At 26.9% G+C, this 16,117-nt stretch overlaps 1 long non-coding RNA gene across 2 annotated transcripts in view; it reads right to left on the bottom strand.

The window, feature by feature from the left end:
* LOC145284970 (uncharacterized) overlaps positions 1–16,117 on the bottom strand; it is a 248,611-nt gene that overhangs the window by 60,042 nt on the left and 172,452 nt on the right. For both annotated transcript variants that reach the window (XR_013868913.1, XR_013868912.1), the window contains exon 3: positions 8,191–8,241. This is a non-coding gene — a long non-coding RNA (uncharacterized LOC145284970). The remainder of the gene's footprint in view (positions 1–8,190; positions 8,242–16,117) is intronic.

Raw genomic sequence — 16,117 nt, 5'->3', positions numbered from 1 at the left:
AATATGAATGAAAATTATTGAGTATAAAATAATGGATGAAAAAAAAGTAAAAGTTTTATCTTTTATCTCGACAAAATTCAATTTTCAATTTTAATGCGCGTGATGAGTGGTCGGAGAACGTGTTTGCTTTTGGTTTGACATTGGTACGTACTTTAATAAGGCGGTGGGGTGGGCGGACATTGGTCGTTTCTTTTAACGGAATTGTGTTTGTATTTATTTATTTTATCCCTTCTCTCAAGTTAGATTCCGATATTGAAATAATTGTTCTTTCATCTTCAAAAGCACCATTTTAATTATTTTATTTCCCGATTATTAGCCCTTTATTTTGCAATTCTTCCTTCATCTATGTACTTATGCCATTAAGCAACACGGATAAAATAAATGATTGATTAAAGTATATTGCTTAAATTTCTTAAAGTATTTTCATTCTTATGCAAAACATAATGTTTTAAAATTATATAGCACTTGTTTCATGGATGAACGGACAAATTAAAATATAATCTACATTCATGCAGCTTACCATAATAGCGAAACATCTATTATGTAGATTATATTTTCCCACGGCTTCGTGGTCAACATTGTCCAGTTGGCTATCAATCATTATTGATAAGTTGAATTTCAAAATTTGAAATATTTATCGTATATTGCTGGTATGCCCCTTCGAAAAACATTATCATCTAAAATATTTATATTTTATATATTGTTATGAAATGCTAAACGTGTATATATATATATATATATATATATATGCATTCATCTATATATATATATATATATATATATATATATATATATATATATATATATCCATCCGGCGGATGCAGGTGCGTTATGTAGGGACAAGACAGATCGTCAGAGTTTGGAAATGATCGCATCAACAATACAAGGTTGCTTTTGACAAGTTTCTGTCATTCGGACGCTTGATTGATATAGGACAACAAAACATTGACCCCATTCATTTTTTTAGAATGACTTCTTTGAATTAAGCGTATATAGTTAAACAATATAAATACATACAGTAATGCATACATTTGGTCTGAAAACAGAATATATTTATTTTCTCATAGTTTGTAAAACATGATCTTTATGAAATAGTTATTTTTTATATTAGATACCATGACACACATACACACACACACACACACACACATATATATATATATATATATATATATATATATATATATATTTATAGATATGTATATTTACTTATATGTGTGTGTAATGTACATAATCTTTTTCAAAATAGCCATGCACAAATATAAATAATATCATAATATAATAATAATATTAATATAAAAAATGAACACGTACAAAAGCAATCCAATCTAGAAAAACTGGTCAATATTCTATATCGAACATAAACATATGAATGAAAGTAGATGATGCAAATTTAAGTTGACAGAATCTAATGTTCAAAAACAGGTAGTACAACAATAATCGACGGCGTTTCAAAAAATAGGCCTTTTCGTTTAGAGAAAAGAACTAGTAAAATAAAAGTACAGAAGTGCCTCTCTTGTCGTTCTTCCTCTTTATTGCTTAACCAATTATTCTATTCCCTTAAGCAACTTACTTATCATTTGAAGTTCAACTTATTCGCATTCCTTACGACAATCTAAAACTTTTATAAAAATACTAGCTGAAGTACCTGGCGTTGCCATGTTGTATTTTATAGATTTGAATATTCCTAATTACCTTATTGTTTACACGAAACATTAATTGATAACCGTTTCTTTCCCCCAGCCCATGAAGTAGAAGCAGTAAAAATGTATTATTTTCTTTCGGTCATACTTCTTTCAAATTATACGGCACACATTGCAATTATTATTTCATAAACTGTTATGCATGTCTGTAAACTGTTAAATCTTCTTTTGTTATAACTATTTAATGTAAAATATATATAAAGATGGAATTAGTAACCTATTCTGTTAATGAAAAAATTAAAATTATGTTTTCAGTAGTGCATATGTAAACACTGATAGATGTACCTGTAGTATTAATTTTGAAGAACTGATACATAAACAACATTTTGGGTGTTGCATCAAACAGGTTTGTAAATGTAGAGTTTTCTATGACTTCCAATGCGTGAGCAACCAACATAAAACTTGCTATGAGAAAAGCAATGCTTCTGAAGATTAAGTCCTACAAATTTGAGAGTTCGTCTTTGAGCTTTATTTATAGGTATGACAAAACTAATTTTATTGGAAATTGTAAAAGTTTGAATTGAAACGGCATATCGGAAGGAATAAGGGGAATCTGAGAAATTAACACATTTAAAATTTTCAGTCATTACAATGTCTTCCAGAGCATTAGTTTTCAAGGATTTGATTGCTAAACGTATGCCATTACACATTTTAAGTGGATCAAGATTTCTTAACAAAATAACAGGAGCTCCTTTCTTCAATATAAATTTATTTTGTGACATTTCAGGCAGTTGTAGTGACTTCTACAGGTAACTTTACTGCCTGATCCAAAATAAAATGAATTTATAACTCTTGCAAAAGATTCTAATTGATCATATCAACAGCATCATTTCTAGGGGTCTAGATTTCTCTTTAACAAAATAATCCAACATCGCAGAAATTTTGAGCAATATTTGTGAAAACCTTAGTCAGCAGGTCACCAATTGAATTTACCGTCTTACCACATGGTAATTAGTGCAATTGAAGATCTCTATTCAATGTTATTGAACCAGTGCCAATGAAAAGTAGGTGATTTGAGAAAAGCCCTGTAGACTGAACATCAAATAAATGTGCCCTCATAATAATATTCTCCAAACTGAAAACCACAAACGTGGTTACCACGCAGTATTGCAGAAACATCTGACTTCTATATGATATTTAAAATGGAAAGGAAATATTCGAGACAGAATCAAAAGTTCGGTTCCCAAGGTCAGCAGCATTTTGTTTTATATATAAGTCACTTAATGAAGACTATAACGTTTTGTTCGACCTATCTCTCTTTATTACCATTCTAATGGTAACTTATAATAATATCATAATTACATATTGATAATAATGTAAAGTTCTGGTGTGAGATGATTTCGGAATTCGGTGTAAAAAGAATAGAATTACACTTAAAATGTAATAATGACTTGGCAACTGTCGCTTGACACTTCTGCCGGCGCTGATTGGACGAACATAAACTTTATTGCTTTTGAGCAAATTCAAATTTTATTGAATTTTGTTTAAAAATAATGGGAAGGACAAAAACTGTTTTTGTTTGGATATTTGCTTTCGTGTCAAACTTTCATTTGTTTATTTTAGTCTAGTGTTTTTGAATTGTAAATATCGACTTTTATAGGTTTTCGAGTATGCTGACAAATTTTAGGCTGACTAGTCGTTTACCAGATATGAAATCATATGATATCCAACGTAAAATCTAATGTAATCCCTGTCAGCCATTTTGTTTTCACAACAGATTAGTGAGTAATGCATATGTGTGTAACTGAAATAGACGAAAAAGCAAATGTTTTTACACCCACACGGAAAAAATGAGGTGTTTAAATCGAAAGCAGTTCTTAACGTAGGCAGGGTAGGTATTTGTTCCGAAAGCCGTTCTTAACATGGCGAGATCGGGGGTGTTTATTTCGTAAGCCGTTTCTTTATATAGGGAGATTAGGGGTGTTTATTCCGAAAGCCGTTCTTAACACGGAAAGGTTACAGGTGCTGATTCCGAGAGCTGTTATATAACATAGGGAGGTTGGAGGCTATTTATTCCAAAAGCCATTACGCAAGCGCATTACTAATTCCTCGGTTGTGAAAAAATGGCTGCCAGGAATTACATTGGCTTTTACGTTGGATAACAAATGTTTATATATCTGGCAAACCACTTTTCAGCCCCGAATTTAATGGTGATATTCGTTGTCAGCATACGCGAATACTTATAAAAGTTGAGGAATGTGGACGGTGAGTTGTAGCTTATGTAAAAATACTGACAAAATTTGCATTTTAATCAGAGAAACAAATTATTTTAAAAGTGTAATTTAAATTAATGTTTGTTTTCTCAAAATTTAAATAATTATTTTATTTGTTACGAATATTTCTATTTTGTATTAAAATAAACCTCTATTTTGTGTTGTCATAATTTTCTTTAAAATATTTGAATTTAGTAAATATGTAAGGAAACCTTTATAAAGAACACAAAACACGCATTCGAAAACTTTAGTATTTTGGTTTGAAATTAATCATTGTTAATCTAATCGATGAATTAATAAAACGGAAAGATATGTAGGATGTCTCTATCTTATTTTTTTACAAAAGAAAAAAAAGATAAATCATTTATAGAAAAAGAAAGACGTTGTTAAAAATAAAGGAAAAGCTATTTAGAGGAAAAAATAATATCTAAATGGAATAAGAGTAATAATTTAATTTAAAGAAATAAAACGCATTATTAAATTTAGATTGGAATATAAATATTTCCAATGTCAGAGTCTCCAGTGATATTTACGTATTACTTTGAAACAAATAAAAACAGAATGCAGGAACCCGACACTTTAGTAAGTTTTTCTTATCAAAACTGCATTTAGAACCTGTCCCCTGTCGTGGCAGATTTCCTTAATGTATTTTCTTGACTTTTGTTTTTGTTCTGAGGGATTTCCGGCAAATATTAATTGTCAAAATATATTTATCATCTTAACATACAGTAACAAATCTGTAAATAAAATTAACAGACATGTTATATTTATTCCAGCCTGTAAATAAATATTTTGATTCCGCCTGCCGTAAAATGCGTTTAAATATATTAAAAATCATGCAGGTATTCGCATTTATAAATAAATTAAACATATGAGAGCGAAAGTTTTGATTGACTTTGTATAACGTGGTGTCCGTTTCATGAAAAGGATAAAAATGGCCGCTCTAGCTATTTATAGACTGGTTGTCACGTGAAGTAATGAGATTTAGAAGGAAATATGCAAATGAGATGCATTCGATATTTCAAATAAAAACCTGTGTGTCAGAGAGAGAGAGAGAGAGAGAGAGAGAGAGAGAGAGAGAGAGAGAGGGGGGGAGACAGAGAGCGAGAGAGCGATCATGTGTCTCTTTGGCATAAGTAAGTTCTGACAGATGTGCGCTGGGGTTTGACACCGAGAATTGCAAGAAAGAGAGCATAGCGGTTCAGAATTCTTTCTTTGGACTTTACTTTCTAATAATGCCAACATATTTAACTGCTAAAGTTTTTTTGTTTTTTTTTGTTTAATGACATCGTGCCATCAGCTAGAATCGAAATAATTTAAATTCCGTAGAAGAAAGGTGTTCCATGAATAGGAAAAAAAATTAAAGACAGGATAAAACATCAAAAACAAGACATTTACCTGCTTTATTAAGATTCTAGGTTTTTCTCCCGCCTCATATATATATATATATATATATATATGTGTGTGTGTGTGTGTGTGTGTGTGTGTGTGTGTGTGAGTATATATACTCGAAACAGTGCTTATTGGAAAACAAATGATAATCTCTTTAAGAATAATTGTACTATTGTTTGTTCATGGTAAGTAAAACTATACAGCGGTACGAGAAAATGATTACTGACAAAATAATGTTCTAACGAAATACATTTTTTTGTTTTGTTTTAAAGTTTTAAAGAAACTTCCAAAACTATATATATATATATATATATATATATATATATATATATATGTGTGTGTGTGTGTGTGTGTGTGTGTGTGTGTGTGTGTGTGTGTGTGTGTAAAACATTTTCAACTATAGTTTTGTTTCCACTCGTACAATAAAATTATGTAATCATAATGCCTCTGCCTAAGTGAATTGACAAAAAGAAAAATAAAGAAATCAATTTCTTTTAATTTCATTGTTTTTCCACGCGAAATGTAAAACGCAACTATGAGTAAAAGCAGTGAACACATTCAACCGATGCTTAAGCAAGAGTGACTGACAATTAAAAAATTCTCACACACACACACACACACAAACACACACACACACACACACACACATATATATATATTTATATATATACATATATATACATATACATATATACATATTATATATATACACACACACACACACACACACACACACATATATATATATATATATATATATATATATATATATATATATATATATATATATATATATATATATATAAGGCCAACAATGAGCTTGGCATTATCCAGATGTCTCCTCTTGTGGAATTGAACTCTCTCTTTTCCTCTTACGCAATAAGCTCTCTCTCTCTCTCTCTCTCTCTCTATATATATATATATATATATATATATATATATATATATATATATATATATATATATAGAGAGAGAGAGAGAGAGAGAGAGAGAGAGAGAGAGAAATATACATATATACATATGTATAAGTATCCGATCGAAAATATTTCAAGTAATGGGATCAACAGAGAAAATAAATAATAAGTCAGACAACAATCTCAAATATCTTACATTGTCGCCTGAAATAAGTTAGAAAACAATGATCCACTCTATAATAATAAAATATCAGAATTAAAAATTTACATTATTCCGTGGAAAAATATATTAATGAAAAAAAAAAAACTATTCTATTATATGACTCTTTTAGTTAAATTTTAATTAATATTTTAGTCATATATCTACATATAAGTTATATTCTTTCGTCGTTTCTTAAGGTCGTTATTTCAAAATGAAACGGAAAGAGTATAACCTTAGTGTTATTGCTAACTCTATTGTTTAAGTAATATTCTTTCTTTTTTTTTAAATACGGGTTTATGAATAAAAGTCTAAAATTATTATCTGAGTCAAACACTAATCCATTATTTTCTAAAATGGAAGATCGTGTTATCTTTATGTTTAAAATATATTTCAGAATTTGTTGAAAAAAAAACTAACAGAAAAAATAGATTTTCTGAATGAAATGTATGGAATAAAAAAAAATGTATGAATGGAAGCCGGTTTTCATTCAGAAACAGAAAGTGACTAAACTGCTGCGTGTATCATTAAAGTGACCAATCAGAATGCAGCATTTCTTTGTTATTCGAGACGAGTCGATATTTCTTCCCGCCAGATAATATAGTTCTCATTAAGCTGCCAGACAATGACAGTTTTTTGCGCAATATGGGAAATGTGGTTGAAAATAATTTTGATCTCTCTCTCTCTCTCTCTCTCTCTCTCTCTCTATATATATATATATATATATATATATATATATATATATATATATATCTGTATCTGTATATATATATATATATATATATATATATATATATATATATTGTATATTTAACAACAAAGAATCTTTCGCTGTTCATACTCGAAACGACTCGTCAGGCCAAAGCGCATTTCAGCATGACAAGACATTTACTTTCTAAATCTATATCATGACAAGCTTCGCTAAAAAAAAACAGGAAACAATCAATATTGTTATTGTGATATATCGTTCTCTTATATTTATAAATATGCATGCAAATATTTTTATAGATATATTTTAATGTCTCTTTTTTCATCTCTCTCTCTCTCTCTCTCTCTCTCTCTCTATATATATATATATATATATATATATATATATATATGTATATATATTAAATATGAAAAAAGGAATCAGAATTAATATCTTGTTTGTTAATTGCTTCATCTTCTGATATTGAGCATCTTATTATTTCGTTAGGTGCAAATATATCGATAATTTTTACCTTTAAATATATATATATATATATATATTTATATATATATATATATATATATATTTATATTTATATATATATGTGTGTGTATGTGTGTGTATTTATGTGAATATACATCAGCGCACAATTGTATTGCTTTGTATATATATATATGTGTGTGTGTGTGTGTGTAAATATGTATAGTATATTTATGTGCGTATCTATTCATGTGTTGATGAGCATTTACACGTTATACAGGATAAGTGCACTTAACATTATATATATATATATATATATATATTGAGATATTGAGATATAGAGTATATGAGTATATATTTACGTGTGCATATGTTTAAGGATGTTAAGTTCAATTAGAACTACACTCATGCAGGATACCTCATCGATCGTTGGAAAACGATTCAAAATTACACCGACATGTGTGAGATAATTACGATGTTCTAAAAATATTTCACGTTGATTCGCCTTATCGCTCAACATTCATCGTAATCATTTAACTAAAAGCAAAGCGTTGCTTTGCTGAGTTACTTGTGTCTAATTAGTCTAAAAGAAATCACTTACCTTTGTGGCAAATCACCCTGGATCCTGAACTTGATGAATAAACCCATTAACCTGTGGAAAATAAAGCATCGCCTTTTACTACAAAAATGGCTAAGTTTACTTTAAATATTTAAGGCAAGTTAGCTGTCATTAAAGAAGCACCATATCTATTGTGAAATGTTCGTCGCATACAATTAAGTAAACGCAAGTTGCTATCTTACGTATGGGTTGAAAGATATTTGATATTATTAACAATTTTTAAACTAGCACCAAAAATAGATCCATGAAGGGTTTAACTTCGCTTAACTGTTTCCAAAAGTTGTGATGACTTTAGTTATTTCCAGACGCGTCACCAAGTTTATCGTTGGTATCGACAGTGATAAAAACGTAAATAAAATGCGAGCATTATTTTCTGTTTCGCTAATTGTGAATGTCTTGTGATGAGGGATTTTTTTTCATACGAAACAAAACAAATCGTTGGAACGTCTATAACAGGGAATTGTGGCGAAGTGTGCAGCGAGATGTTTATTCACATTAGATTTAATCTTCTCAAATCAGTTTATTAAAGCAGGAAACATGAAGGGAATTCCTAAAATCAAGCAGTTCGAAAGAAAAAGAAAACTATTAGAATAAAAGGTTTTCCGGTATCTATGAATCTCAATAGTTAAGGGATAAGATTTTGCTTGTAAGTCGGGAGTATGTCGAAGCTGCACGAGTGTTGTGCGTTTATCGTGGCACATTTCATTAAAGGGCTTGTAAAACAGACACAGGGATGCAACATTGTAGCGATGGGACAGAGGTTAGAGTTTGGCCGACAGTGCGGGACCTATTAAATTGTATACTCTTTTTCAGACTCTGTCTAAGGGGGAAAAACTGGCGGCCCAGACTGGTAAAATGTAAGTTGTTTACCAAACGGAACGTATTCCTGTCCCCATGTGTCGATTGTTGTACTTTGTCGCCGACGTCCATTAGAGTCGTAATGAAACCGGCGTATGGAAAGACGCCTAAACATGGGCGAAGGAAATATTTGAATTTACGTCGATTGCAAAACTATTTAATCAGCCGAATGGAATCTCGATAAAAATATCTGCACGACTCGTGCCCTTGCGTAGGAGTGGCAGAACAAACCGCAAGATTTTGCACTGTGAGCGTTTCCCTCCATTTCGCTCGACAATAGAGTTTGATTCAAAAGAGACAAGAAAGAAGATGAAGAGCAAGAAGAGAAAGACGTAATAAGAAAATAAGAAAGAAGATAACGATGTAGAAATGAAAGAAACAGAAAAAAAAGAAGAAAAGAAAGATAAAGGGATAAAAGATAAAGAAGAAATACAAGAAAAAAGAAAGACTAATCAGTGAAACAAACAGAAAACAGGTTAATTAATGAAAATATAGAATGTAGGCGAGAATTGGTATACGCAAAGAATAGTTCGATACGTTATGTCGCTGAACAAAGAGAAAGAGCGGGAAAATCGGGAAAATCTTGAGACAAAAAAAAAAGCAAATAAAAACCGGAAACAAATCCCAAAAGAAGAAATAAGAAATGAACATAAAAACAGTAAAGAAAAAAAAGGAGGCAAAAAAGATGAGGACAACAAAATGATGATTTTTTACAAATGATACAAAAAAGATGAGAAAGTATCTAGAGAGATTGTAGAGACAAAAAGTGAAAAGAGAGTAAGAAGAAAAACAATAAAGAAAACAATGGTTGCTAATAAGAAGTTTAAGAAGAAAGAAAAAACGACGGAACAAAACAAGTAAGAAAATAAAAGAAGATGAGAAAAAATAAAAAGAAAGAAAGAAAAAAGAAAGCAGAAAGAAACAAAAAAACGCAACAAAAAATAAATTAAAATAGAAATTCGAACGCTAATGCAAAAGCTAAAGAGAATCAAACAGAAAAAGAATTAAATTTTCTATTCAAAAATTTAAGGGATTGGTACGACAATCAAATTCTCCTACAGAAAATCGGTCTCATGATGCAAAACCACATTTGGTCACGAGCGGTAATTCGGGTGAATATTTAGGGCAGGCACGGTAAGAAGAAAAGACATTAATTTTTGATTTGTCATCCAAAGACAAAGTAAAACAAGCGCAACTTATGAATTCGGAGAAATACGAGCCCACGCTCACACCTACGCATAGAAGCATATTCACAAATAAAAATGCCAATATCCAAACGTTTCGATGTCATTTAATGTTACACATCTGCGTCTATTGATCGAAGTAACATTTTGAAATCTATCCATGCTGATTACCCACTCGCATAATAACTACCTGACTCATACATTGAACTGATATGTGCAAACGTACCCTGTCTTATATATATATATATATATATATATATATATATATATATATATATATATATATATATATATATATATATATTATATATATATATATATATATATATATTTATATATATATATATATACTAGCCTGGGTTCCCGGTGTTAGGGTTAGGGTATCTGCAGGTGTGTGTTAAGCAAAAAACAAAAAAAAAAAGTGGTAGTAGGCAGGCAGGCTCGAACCCGTACCGCGGAGGAGAAAAAGAATGCGAAAAAAAAAATACTTGCATCCCTCGCCGAAACGGAAGTAGAGAAGGTTTAAATTAAGGCTAGTAAATCAAAAAGCGGAGATGACTTTCGGAAAAATCGGCGAAAAAAGTTATCCCTTCTTTAGGAAAAGTGCCCGGTTGAGAGTGAAGGAATAAGTGTTTATGGCCAATTTTTCGATATTTGTCGTCCGAAGCGTCGAGCTCTAAAATTACATCAATCTGGTGAGAAACCGTCGCTTCTCTCGGAAGCTTTAGGCATACATACATACATACATACATACATACATACATACATACATACATTTAAATAGATAATTATATTGTAGTGTTATAGATATACATTACTGAAACCTTAGTGTTTATCAAAAAGTGCTTAATGACGAGGGGAGCGTATTATACAATATTTATTTATAAACACATTATTGGCTACACGGGGTCATAAGTTTATTTGCTGCAACATCTTTAATGAAAAGATCTATCCTGAAAACGCTGTATCTTTAAAGGGATTGCAACAGATATGTATGAACAAATGTAGATAAAATGTTTGAATAAATATACTTCTATCGATCAATCTAAATATGTCTCTCCCCCTCTCTCTCCCTCTCTTACTCTCTCTCGCTCTCGCTTTCTCTCTCTCTCTCTCTCTCTCTCTCTATATATATATATATATATATATATATATATAACTACTTCATTTACTCACATAAAATCAATATACGAAAGTATAAGTTTATGCGTAAACTTTAAGTATTTACTTCAAAAGTGCTCAATACGTAGGTAGAGCTAGTTAGTAAGTTATAAAATATATATGGCGAATAAGCTACACTGAATATTCAGCGTTTCGTCCACTCTAGGACTCTTCAGGCATATGCGCGAATTTTGTGGTTGTCTGTCGTTTTTATATACGCACATTCTATTGAGATTTTAGTTAGCCAATCAACTTTCTAGTATCCACCGCGCCCTTCCTATCCGCTAATGAACATGCACTTAACAGACAAAGGCCTATTTGACCTCTGGTTGACCTGTTCCTGATAGTAAATGAAGTAGTTATATATATATATATATATATATATATATATATATATATATATATATATATATATATATATATATGACTATTATATAAATAAAAGAAAATTTTTGTGTTCGTGTGTCCGTGAGTTTATTCCCTGCGGACTCGAAAACGGTTTGTCCGATTTTTTATTTAATTTTACACGAAGGTACTTTATGTGATTGACAGATTCCTTCGGTCGGTTTTATGTCGGAATGTCTTTTATAAGTGTTGATAAGTTATAATCGAAATCTTCAAGTCCAACGTGAACAAGTTTCTGATGAGCCGTCCCACTTGAGTTAGCAAATTTACCGAACTTCCATTACTATCGATTACTATATTGTCCTTTTGACTACTCTACGCTCTTTAACCCTTATCCTTGAGTGGCCTATCGGCCTTGATAAGTGGTGATGCCTATGTAAAAAAAAATCCGATGAAAGAAGAACATACGATATTGACCAAAGTAAACAACATCTCAAGTGCATTTAAAAAGTTATATTATCACACAAGTCGGGAGGACAACATATAAAATCAACAGCAGATTCTTTGACAGGGACGCGTTTAAAATGAACGTTTCTGCTAAAGCACAATTTCAACTGGATATTTGACTTTTTTTTATTTTGAACTTATACTCAAGCCATTATCATTGCACAATTGATAATTCCAGGCATATAAACTGAACACTTCGTTCTTTGCTATGACAGGGGCGCGATCGGAATGAATGTTTTTTTAGATCCAAATTGAAGCATGATACTTGAGTTAGCATTTAAAACTTTAATGTAAAATACAATAATTTTATAAAATAAACAGTAGGTTCTCTTCAGTACACTGTAGAATACAATATATTGTAAGCTTAGTCATTGCGACAGGTACGTGAAGCTTTGTCTACGTGCATCAGGTAGGGCCCCCAATAGCAACAAATCGATTTAATAGAAAAATGGGCGATTTCTTCGATTTTGATGGCAATAAAAATATAAAAGTGTAAAACATTCCTTGACAATCAGTCAAATCCGGACAACGTCGAGTCACCCCGTTAGTATATATATATATATATATATATATATATATATATATATATATATATATATATATGTATGTGTGTGTGTGTGTGCGTGTGTGTGTGTGTGTGTGTGTGTGTGTGTGTGTGTGTGTGTGTGTGTGTGTGTGTGTGTGTGGAGAAGCAGAATACAAAATGTCTGCAATAAACTATATTATGTAATTCTGTTTGGAAATAAAAACTTACTATATATCAATAATATAAATATTATCAATAATGCAAATAATTGAAATAATAATTGAAATAATAATTGAAACAATAATTGAAATAATGATTGAAATAAAAATTGAAATAATAATTGAAATTATAATTGAAATTATAATCGAAATAATATTTGAAATAATAATTGAAATAATAATAATGAAACTAATAATTGAAACAAAAATAAAAATTATAATTGAAATAATATTTGAAATAATAATTGAAATAATGATTGAAATAATAATTGAAATTATGATTGAAATAATAATTGAAAGAATAATTGAAATATTAATTAAAATAATAATTGAAATAATGATTGAAATAATAATTGAAATAATAATGAAAACCATAATAATTAAAATAATAATAATGAAAATAATAATTGAAATAATAATGAAAATAATAATTGAAATAATGATTTAAACAATATTTGAAATAATAATTGAAATAATGATTGGAATTAAAATTGAACTAATAATGTAATTAATAATAATGAAAATAATAATTGAAATAATAACAATGAAAATAATAATTGAAATAATAACAATGAAAATAATAATTGAAATAATAACAATGAAAATAATAATTGAAATAATAATTGAAATAATAATTAAAATAATAATTGAAATAAAAATTGAAATAATAATGAACATAATAATTGAAATAATAATTAAAACAATAATTGAAATCATAATTGAAATAATAATTGAAATAATGATTGAAATAATAATGAAAATAATAAAGGAAATAATGATTGAAATATTAATGAAAAAAAAATAGAGATATTAATTGAAAAAAATTATTTAAATATTAATTGAAATAATAATTGAAATAATAATTAAAATAATAATTGAAATAATAATTGAAATAATGATTGAAATAATAATAAAAAAAATAATTGACACAATGAATGAAATAATAATGAAAATAGTAATTGAAATACTAATTTAAATAATAATCAAAATAATAATTGAAATAATAATTTAAATAATAATTGAAATAATAATTGAAATAAAAAAAACATTATAATTGAAATAATAATTGAAATAATAATTGAAATAATAATTGAAATAATAATAAAAATAATAATTGAACTAATCACCAAAATAATAATTGAAATATTAATTGAAATAATAATTGAAATAATAATTTAAATAAAAATTGAAATAATGATTGAAATAATAATAGAAATCATAATTGAAATAATAATTAAAATAATAATTGAAATAATAATTGAAATAATAATTGAAAAAATAATTGAAATTATAATTGAAATAATAATGTAAATAATAATTGATAAAAAAATATTGGAAATAATAATTGAAATCATAATTGAAATAATAAAAGATACTATAATTGAAATAATGATTTAAATAATAATTGGCATAATAATTGTAATAATAATTGAAATAATGATTGAAAACATTAATTGAAATAATAATTGAAATAAAAACTTAAATAATAATTGAAATAACTTAAATGAAAATAGTTATTAAAATAATAATTGAAATAATAAAAATGAAAATAATAATTGAAATGAAAACAATGATAATAATGATTGAAGTAATAGCAATGAAAATAATAATTGGAACAATAATTTAAATAATAATTGAAATAATAACAATAGAAATTATAATTGAAATAATAATTATACTAATTACAATCAAAATGATAATGGAAATAATAACAATGAAAACAATAATTGAAATAATAATTGAAATAATAATAGAAATAATTACAATTAAAATAATAATTGAATTAATAAGAATTAAAATAATAATTGAAATAATAATTGAAATAATAATTAAAATAATAACAATAAAAATAATAATTGCATAAAAAACAACAATAATGATTGAAATAATACCAATGAAAATAATAATTGAAATATTAATTGAAATAATATTAATGAAAATGATAATTGAAATAATAACAATGAAAATAATAATTGAAATAATAATTGAAATAATAATTGAAAAAATAATTGAAACAATAATTGAAAAAATAATTTAAACAATAATGGAATGAATAATTGAAATAATAATTGAAACAATAATAGAAATATTAATTGAAATAATAATAGAAATAATTATTGAAATAATAATTGAAATAATGATTGAAATATTAATTGAAATAATAATTAAAATAATAATTGAAACAATGATTGAAATAATAACTGAAATAATAATTGAAATAATAATTGGAATAATAATTGAAAAAATAATTGAAATAATAATTGAAAAAATAATTGAAATAATAATTGAAATAAAAATTGAAATAATAATTGAAAAAATAATTGAAATAATAATTGAAATAATAATTGGAATAAAAATAGAAATAATAATTGAAATAATGATTGAAACAATAATTGAAATAATAATTGAAATAATGATTTTAATAATAACTGAAAAATTAATTAAAATAATAATTAAAATTATAATTGAAATAATGATTGAAAAAAAATGGAAATAATGATTGAAATAATAATTGAAATTATAATTGAAATAATAATTGAAATAATAATTAAAATAATAATTGAAATAATAATTGAAATAATGATTGAATAATAATACTTGAAATTATAATAAAAATAATAATTGTCATAATAATTCCAATAATAATTAAAATAATAATTGAAATAATAATAAAAATAATAATTTAAATAATAATTGAAACAATAATTGAAATATTAATTAAAAAAAAATCAAAATGATAATTTAAATAATAATTGAAATAATAATTAAAATAATAACTATGAAAATAATCATTGAAATAAAAACAATAAAAATAATGATTGAAATAATACAATGAAAATAATAATTTAAATAATAATTATAATAATGATCAAAATAATAGTGGAAACAATAATTTAAAATCTAATTTAAACAATAATGGAATATGTAATTGAAATAATAATTGAAACAATAATGGAAATAATAATTGAAATAATAATTGAAATAATAATTGAAATAATATAAGAAATAATAATTAAAATAATGATTGAAATAATGATTGAAATAATAACTGAAATGATAATTGAAATAATAATTTTAATAATAATAATGAAAATAATACTTGAAATAAT

Source organism: Euprymna scolopes, chromosome 9, assembly GCF_053919585.1.
Source record: "Euprymna scolopes isolate OS-2025 chromosome 9, ASM5391958v1, whole genome shotgun sequence".
NCBI classification, from domain to species: Eukaryota; Metazoa; Mollusca; class Cephalopoda; order Sepiida; family Sepiolidae; genus Euprymna; species Euprymna scolopes.
This window is presented reverse-complemented; position numbering and strand designations above follow the sequence as displayed.